The sequence below is a fragment of the Silene latifolia genome, chromosome Y (genome assembly GCF_048544455.1).
Source record: "Silene latifolia isolate original U9 population chromosome Y, ASM4854445v1, whole genome shotgun sequence".
Lineage (NCBI taxonomy): Eukaryota > Viridiplantae > Streptophyta > Magnoliopsida > Caryophyllales > Caryophyllaceae > Silene > Silene latifolia.
Genome location: NC_133538.1, coordinates 270,243,320 through 270,252,213, shown reverse-complemented (window position 1 = coordinate 270,252,213; position 8,894 = coordinate 270,243,320). Strand labels below are relative to the sequence as shown.

The 8,894-nt window shown below is 37.2% G+C and overlaps 1 long non-coding RNA gene across 1 annotated transcript; it reads left to right on the top strand.

Annotated features, from left to right (window-relative positions):
- Positions 1-204: 204 nt before the first annotated feature.
- Positions 205-4,128, top strand: LOC141633819 (uncharacterized). The gene is made up of 3 exons (XR_012538572.1): positions 205-284; positions 3,857-3,964; positions 4,050-4,128. It is a non-coding gene; the product is annotated as an uncharacterized LOC141633819 (long non-coding RNA).
- The last annotated feature ends 4,766 nt before the right edge of the window (positions 4,129-8,894 follow it).

The following is an 8,894-nucleotide window of genomic DNA, read 5'->3' as shown; positions in this document are numbered from 1 at the left end:
TCCCAAGGTATATAATGGACAAGGAAGCCCCCACGAGCGGAAATGACCATTGTAAGAAGCCCAAACGTAAAGGGAGAGGTGCAACAACAGGTATAAAGGCCAAAAGACCAAATAAAGGGCCTAAGCGTATTGATTTTGATAAGCACGGTAGGCCATATGGACCATGGAGGAGAGAATTTGTTAGAGATATTGGTAAGATAGCCTGAAATAATATCAAGATCACATATGAGGATTGGTTCAAAGTACCCGAGGGAATTAAAGATTCAATTTGGAAAGACTTAAAGGTTGTGTTTCATACACTAACATTTGATTTTGATTAAGGACTTTTGATGTTTTTGCTTTCACAATAGTTTGAAGTTTGATGTTTTTTTTTTTTATCTTTGAGTTAATGGGATTTCTGTGCCATGTTTATGAATTCTTTTGATAGACCGAATGGAAATTAACTGATGATGCAATGCGTAAGAAGGTACTAAGTAACGTGGGCAAGAGTTTTAGGTTGTTTAGGACAAACTTGACTTGTTCTTTTATCACTAAAACAAGACAACAAAGGAGAGCAGAGCCTTTAGATGATCCTTTGCCCCTTTATAAAGGGATAACACCAGATGATTGGAAGGAGTTTGTGAATCGAAATGGATGAGAAATTTAAGGTGAATTACTTTATTGTTTGTTAATTGATATTCAGCTCTCTGTTTTCTTTTTTTCAAGTTTATTACTAAAAAAATTATTGGTTTTATAATTAATAAATTGCAGGAAAAAAGTAGAAAAGCACAGGAATCCCAAAAGTGTAACTTGCACCGACATTATATGGGAAGAGCTGGCTATATGGGTAAGATGGAGGATTGGTATGAAGAAGAATTAAATGATGCCTTAGCTAATGATCTTGATGCTTTGAACCCGAAGCTACTCGTAAAAATGTTACGAAACTTTTCAAGATAGGGGTTATTTGTGGATCAAATGACATACCCCTTCATCCAAGGACCTTTCGTCGCAAACGCAAGAGTTGATAAGTGAAATAGTAAGTGAGCTTTAACAATTCAAGGTCCGGTAATTTTACATATTTCAGTAGTAAACCGTCTTGTGCGCTCCCTTGTTTCCCACACTGTAAGGGTGTTTTTCTGACACATCCACTAGACCAGTTTCCTGCCTTCCAAATGAGCAGAACAGGGAAGTATGATATACTGAACGACGGAATGAGAGACAAATACTGAAAGTAGATTAGATTCAAAATAGAGTAATAATGTCATTATGTTCAGCTCAAAGTTAATGTCATTATGTTCAAATTTCAAAGTTCTAGTTCTTACCTGACATAAATCTAAAGCAAAACTCAATCTTTCCATCAAAATCACTTGAAACAAAATGTAGAAATTCATCATCTTAGAGTAAATTTGTCATCTTTTTATGTGATCTGTGATTCTATGGTCTCTGAGTTTTTGAGTTTCTGCAATTTTGATTGCTTTAAATTCATGGGTTGTTAATTAATTATGCCAATGGTCAAGGAAACCTCTCCCATGATAGGTTCTGAATTAAACGGTGTGCTAAAACCGTTAGGCCGTGTTCTAAATTCGGGATTAATTTTTTCAGTTCAGCTCATCCTAGTTCCATAAAGCTTTATTAAGTTTAAGTTCGACCCAACTCAGGGTAAACTTAACTTTATAGTAATTCAGCTCAATCCCATTTTAGCCTAAAAGAACATGGCCTTAGTCGTATGTGAAACCGTTTTAAGTTGATCTCATTTAAGGTGGTGAGGGAGCTAATGACAAGTTTTTATGCTGATGGTTTTAATCTGATGTCATGAATACCACACCTCAATGACTTGAAGCTTGTGTCCTGATAAGGAACTTGTGTCCTCAATGACTTGAAGTTTTTTATGCTGATGGTTTTAATCTGATGTCATGATAAGGAACTCTACTCAACTTGAAAACATCGGAGTATTTACTATTTATTATTACCGCTGAAGCTTAATTGTCGAGTTTATGGACGCTTTCATGCTCTTACGATTTTTGATGACTGATATCAATTAGCTGAAATTTGGCAGAGACTTGTTTTGTCTTTGCCGCAAGTGAGTTTTGCTTTAGATTTATATCAATTATGAGATGGAATAATTTTTGCTGAGTGCCACTATTGCAGAACACGACATCATTTCTGGTTATTTTTGTCTAAAATATTAACCCTGTTTTCATTTGAACAGAATTATTGGGAGGAGATGAAGAGAAAAGGGGAGTTTGTTCCTTCTGGAAGAGAAGATGTGTTAGTTAAGGCCACTGGAAAATTTGATCGCCCTGGATTCATAAGAGGAATTGGAGGCTGTGTTGGTATTACTAGCTTTTTTGGAAAATCAAATAGTCCTGGAGTTAATAGGAAGTTGTATACGGAGGATGATTTTACGTCATTTAAGGAAGAGGTGACAAAACATGCAATGGAGAAAGTAGAAAGCTTGGTTAAACAACATGTGTCACAAATTTTAAAGGATCAAATCCAACTGAAGTCGTCATATGACATCGAAATTAACAAGACTATAGACGTCTCCTCCTCTCTCCCTCTCAAGAGTAGTACTCATGCTACCAAGCTTAATGATCCCTTCGTTGAGCTAAAGGTATATAAAATATGTATGACCATACATCTTATATATATATAAATATATTACTAGTTTAGTTAAAATTTTACATTTTCCTCTTATTCATTATCGCAGGATCCCGTTCCATGCCTTCCGCTGGTCAGCCGGTGAGACGGAGATCGTTGTCGCCGAGGGAACAGTTTGGCCATGGGTAGAAGGTAAGTTGGTGCACAACTCACTATTGACATGTGAAAATGCTCACGTATCCATTGATAATATCATAGATGGGAAGGCATTACTTCCAATTCCGTGGGATGAACATGAAAGGGTTGGTGAGGTTGTCGGAAGTTTCGCACAGTGGCCGAAATCATTGGTTTTATTAGGAACAACCGAGGTAAAAAAATATGCAACTACTAATTTATCAACTATATATATATTTTTTTTTTTGCAAAGGTCAAGAAACTAATTAAGTGTTGTATTATTTCTAATTGCTAGGGTAATCCTAAGGATAAAGATAAGGTTCAACGGATTAAGCCAAAAGACACTCATAATTCAAAGAAAGATACTACTGTCTGGTGGTGGTGGTATTAAGGAGGTTCAACTCGACGCGGTAATGGTAATGAACCACTTGTTAGATTTACTTGTAGGTGGTTTAATTATTTTCTCTCTTATTTGGTTCTTAAAACTTGTAATCTTTAGGCGAAGGCAACAAAGAGCAAAAAGGGGCCACTAAATAAGGATGAGTTAAGTCGTTTGGATGTCCATTGTCAAAGATTGGAAGACATGATCTGTTATGCTTGTTCGGGAGGATATATGTTGTTTACTATAGAGATCGAGAAGATGGTCTATTCATATGAAAGCCCGGTGAAGCTGTTGATCATGCTTGATGATATTAGGGAGATGTTCAGATATGAATGGTTAAATATATCCATACTTCAACTTTGGGGAAGGTATCTTCTTATATGACTATGGGACTCAAGCTGTTGTATTATCCATTTATATACTTTTTATGAATTTTATTCTCATAATAATGTAGCTTCTTATATGACTATGGGACTCAACTTGGAGTGACGGGAAAATTAGTTGGATTTTTGTGCCCCGATAGACTTTGCACATATATGCATTCCGAGGTTGAGACGGAGAGATACTTAACAGATGCTTTAAAAGCTCAAGAAAAAAAGAGATATGTGATGGGTGCTTTTTATGAGGCGTGAGTTTTACAATTTTCTTATTTTTTTCCTGCATTTCATCACTTAGCTCATGACCTAGTTAAAGGATTTATAAGTTTTTTTTTTTATATAGCTCGCATTGGATGTTGGTTGTATTCTGTCTTAGAGATAATATTGCATATATTTTTGACTCGGATAAGGCGACAAAGAAGACATGGCAGATAAAAAGCTGCTTATCATGGTAAGTTCAATCGACTAGCTAACAACATTAAATTATATGTATGAATGATCGATAATATGATTACTTTTCATGTATTCAATTTCAGGGCTTGGAAAAGGTATTCTTTTAGGGCTGGAATACGTGATATGTCAAAAAAAAATGAACTCCAAATAAAAATGATTGAGGTATGTAGCTGTTTTCGTTAAAAATTCAATTACGCCGAGTATAGCTAGCTGCCTTTGATATGAATTGTGCCTTGAATTGCCTTTGGTATGAACTAGTCTTGAGCTACCTTTGCTACCATTTTCTTGTTCAGAAATTGTTCTCTAGGACTAGTCTTAGAATAAGACGGCCTCATTTACAAATCAGCCCAAGTTTATTTCACTTATACGGGAGTTTCTTATCTTCCTCAAGCAGAGTCTAAGATTAGTCATAGCCACCAAACCACCAATCACCATTGCCCTGATCAATAGATCACTCTCCCATCTCGACCCAATTTCTGGATGACGACCTCCACCGTGACCAGAATCGGCGACCGTTATCTACGCATGTTCCTTCACAAATATTCATCCCAAGGCTGTGAATCTTTGTCTTAAAACAGTAAGTTATCAAATTAAAAATTGTAGTCATTAAATTTAAACCATATTTTACAATGTCAAGTAAAACTAACAATGAAAATGGAAAATTTCAGAACTTAAAAGACTGAGTTTTCAACTAAAAGTTGTGGGTTTGAAAGATTAAGCTCCTAGAAATTGGATAATAGTTACGGTTTAGTATTTAAGTTAATTTGAACTCAGTTTGTAATTTAAAAATCAAGGTTTTCAACATAAAAACATAGATATTGAAATTTAAGACAACTTTGGAAGTGCTGAATTTCATTCTTAAAATCTGTAGTTTTCAAGATCTAATTGCAAAACCTACCTGTTGAGTTGTTGGGCAATTTATTCATAGCCGGCGTCAATTATGACTTTCTGAGTATTGTTGACCAATTGATTGGTGGTAGGGGGTGTTGAGTTAACGATAGAAGACGACGACGAGTGGTGAATTGTACCGCAGAGGTGGTGGAGGACTAAGAGGCGAGGGGTTTAGCAGAAGAGACACCTTTAATGTTTTTTAGTATTTAGTTTTGATATTAAAAGCTTATTCTGGGCTACTTTCTCCTATTGGGTCCGTCTTATGCTATAGGACGGTCCTATAGGAGAGTAGTTGTTTCTTGTTTGTATTGATTGGTAAGGAGTCTTTATAATTATATGATGGCAATGTTAAGAAGCCTTTATAGTTATATTAGGGTATGTTCCTTATTTATGGGCACGTGTGAGACTTGGTTATTATTTTGTGTTTATGTTCCTTATAAAATAAGGACATGTTGGGGTATGTTCCTTATAAAATAAGGAAAGGTTCAAGGTTTTGACAAGTGAATATTAAGGACATATATTTGTATGTCCTTGTCACCGTCTACTTACTTACCGTTGATTTTGTATAAATGTAGTGCTCGAGCAAAAGCAACCTGATTGTCCTTGTTGGCTGTCTACTTACTCTTGATTTTGTATAAATGTAGTGCCCTCAACAGCCGCAGAGTTATGAGTGCGGTTATTATGTTATGAAATGGATGTATGATATTACTGTACGTTACGCATCATCAGAGGACGACATGGTAAAGGTAGCTTGATCTATTGTCTCGAACTGTTTGAATTTTTATGTATAGATATTGTTCGTATAGAATGTCCATGTGTAGATATTGTTCGTATTTTCTAAGTGTGGCCTAATAATCCTTGTTTTTGTATGTAGTGTATTTCAGGTTCGCAAATGACAATTGAACAAATGAACGAGGTTCGAGAGCTTTGGTCGCTTTATTGTGGAAAGAACGTCTAGAGTATGATTTAGATTTCTAGAAATTGTAATTGAAAATACACATTTTGCGTCGTAGAAGCTTGTAGTGTACATTTTAAATTATTTTGAATGGACGGAATTGTATACGCTATGATATTTTTTTGGTATAATAAATATGTAGTTGGGTTTAAAATTGTTGGAAGGAATGAGATGCAGGGTTGTTATTTTTATATTGATTCATTGTGCAGGCCCCTAATAGTGTAAAAAATCACAAATAGCTTAAGAGTAAATCGTCATTCTGAATCATACTACATCGCTTTCATACATCGCTTTGGACAAAACGATGTAAAATGCCATTTACATTACATCGCTTTCAAACAAAACCGATGTAATTGAGACACTATTAACATCGCTTTTCGCCTATAACCGATGTTAATAATATACTATTTACATCGGTTTTAGACCAAAACCGATGTAATTAAACACTAGTAACATCGCTTTTCACCTATAACCGATGTTAATAATATACTATTTACATCGGTTTTAGACCAAAACCGATGTAATTAAACACTAGTAACATCGCTTTTTACCCATAATCGATGTTAATTTTATACTATTTACATCGGTTCTAAAAGCGATGTTTAGCTAAAAATACTAAATACGTCGCCCCCAGAAACATCGCCACAAAAGCGATGTAAATAGGGTAAAATAACCGATGTCAATGAGACTTTTTCTACTAGTGCTCGCTGAGCCACACCTGTTAGACAGCCAGAAAAAGGCAGGTAAAAAAAAACGAAAAAAAAAAGAAAAAAGACGAAAAAAAAGAAAAAGAGACGAAGAAAAAAAAGAAAAGGACGAAAAAAAAGAAAAAAAGAGACGAAAAAAAAGAAAAAAGAGACGAAGAAAAGAGAAAAGAGGAAAAAAGAGAAGAAAGACAAACTTGCGAAAGAGACGGGTTGATCCCATGAAATACAAAGATCCGGATTGGCTTTTTGTGCATCCAAGCTTTTAATAGTCTCAGCTAGTATAATCCATGCAGGATTAGCACCATTCTCCATTTGCTCCACGACTCGGATTAGTCTAGCTTGGCCGCGATAAGATGGAATTTCTATCGCCCCCTCGAAACAATAAAGATGCAATAGAATGAGGCCAAAGGCGCGGCGTCGATAAATGATCGGTATATCTGGGTCATTCGCACGCCGGAATTTATGCACTAGCGCAAGCAGGTCCACCTTTACACCATCGACGATGGTACAGGCTTCATCACGTGACAAGTTTAGATATTCGCGGTATTTTTGGGTCCAGTTGGACACAAAGTCGGGAACCACAGGCTCTTGCGTGGTCCTCCATCCTCCCAAGACGGTAAATTCTTCAGGAAGGGGACAGATTTCTCCCTCCGGAAAATCAAAGACATGATGCTCGGGATCCCACACTCTCAGGCACTCTTTAAGAAATGCGGGTTGAATCATGACTTGCCTCAGGAAAATAATTTGTTGAATTCCCGCCGCATTCAGATTTTGGATTTCTAAACCCCTGAATTCTGTCGCCCATCCCTTCATGGTCCCAAACAGGGAATTCATGACTAGTTTTTTTTTTTTAAGAAATATATTCTTTTAAGCAGAGAGATTTCTGTTTGAGAAATTGTGAGAAATCTCAACCCTTAGCCCTTCCTTATATATGAAAAGAGATGAGGAATTTTGGAAGTATAATTCCTTTAGGTTTTGGAAACCTAAATCTTCTAGGAAATTTGGAAACTTGGAAGCCTGCTAGCTTTAGGAAATTTGGTAGTTTTTTGAAATAAGAAGGCAAGTCCCATACCTTCTCTATTTCGGCCGTGTAAGGCCTGTGTGGCGCGCCAAGTGGGCCCCATCCATCCCGGGTTTGGTTCGCTCATTTCTCTTGCGGAATTTGTCATAGTTCGTGCACCGAAGTGACTAATTTACAATTTCACCCCCTACGCGTCCCGTGTTGAATTAACATCCCGTACACACTTACGGATTTTATTGGGTTACGCCCACATTGGTTACGGGTCAGAAAGTCCGAGTCTTTTCGTCAAAAGGTCGTGTCTACCCGTCGCTTTCACTCCAGAAATTTGAAATAAACTTCTGCGATTATTTTTTTGAAAATAAAATTGTGTTTTGATTTGAAAAATCATTTAACTCCAGAAACTTGAAATAATTTTTCGCAATTAATTTTATTGAAAATAAAATTATGTGTTGATTCGAAAATCATTTGGATCCGAAAAAAACGAAATAAATTCTCGCCTCGAAGAGGCCAATCATTTTCGAGAAATTCAAAGTTCGGGTCAATGACCCACCTTTTCTAAGCAATGTTCATGTCTCATGGGTCGATAACCCATTTTCCTTTTCTTTCAATCGGGGGCTCTGTCGCCGTCGGCTCCAGAGACCCATCAAAATTCGGTCGATGACCATTTCAAGTATCAAAATGTCGCTACGTGAATCGCGTGCTATATATTATGATTAAATTTGCAGAATATGCTCCAACTGGGGGCTCTGTCGCCGTCGGCTCCAGAGACCACCACAAAACAGACAGGATGGCATCCTCATAACAAAGATCAACAGCAGAATGCTACGGAAATGACATTTCCCCAACAGAAACGTCAGTTTCAGTGAATCGTTCTCCCTAGCAGAACAACGAAATTGATAAGCAAAGCGCAAGTTTTGTCTTTACTCACATGAACAATGGGATATTGGCATCCGAGCCGAAGCAGCAGAAAGCTACAGGCCATCGAGCCGAACTACGACGCGGGTTTGATTTCGTCAGAAACGGATACGTAGGCGCCCGAGGATAAGGCTCAACCCACCATATATGCAATTTATGGGTCGATGACTAACGATGATAATTTGACGGAACAGAAGCAAGAGTTAATCCCCGACGAAGTTTCAGGTATGATCTCTTCTTATGGCTGGCGAGCTTATATACGCAAAGTCTAATGGACTATAAACGACCCGCGGAATCCTCAGGTCGAGAGGGACCTGGGGTATACTTTGACTTTCGCCCTGTCCAAGCCTCAGTCAAAGTGGGGGCTCTGTAGATACCCATATCTGTCGATATTGGAATTTATAGAAAACCCGACAAACACCCGATGATGATAGGACAC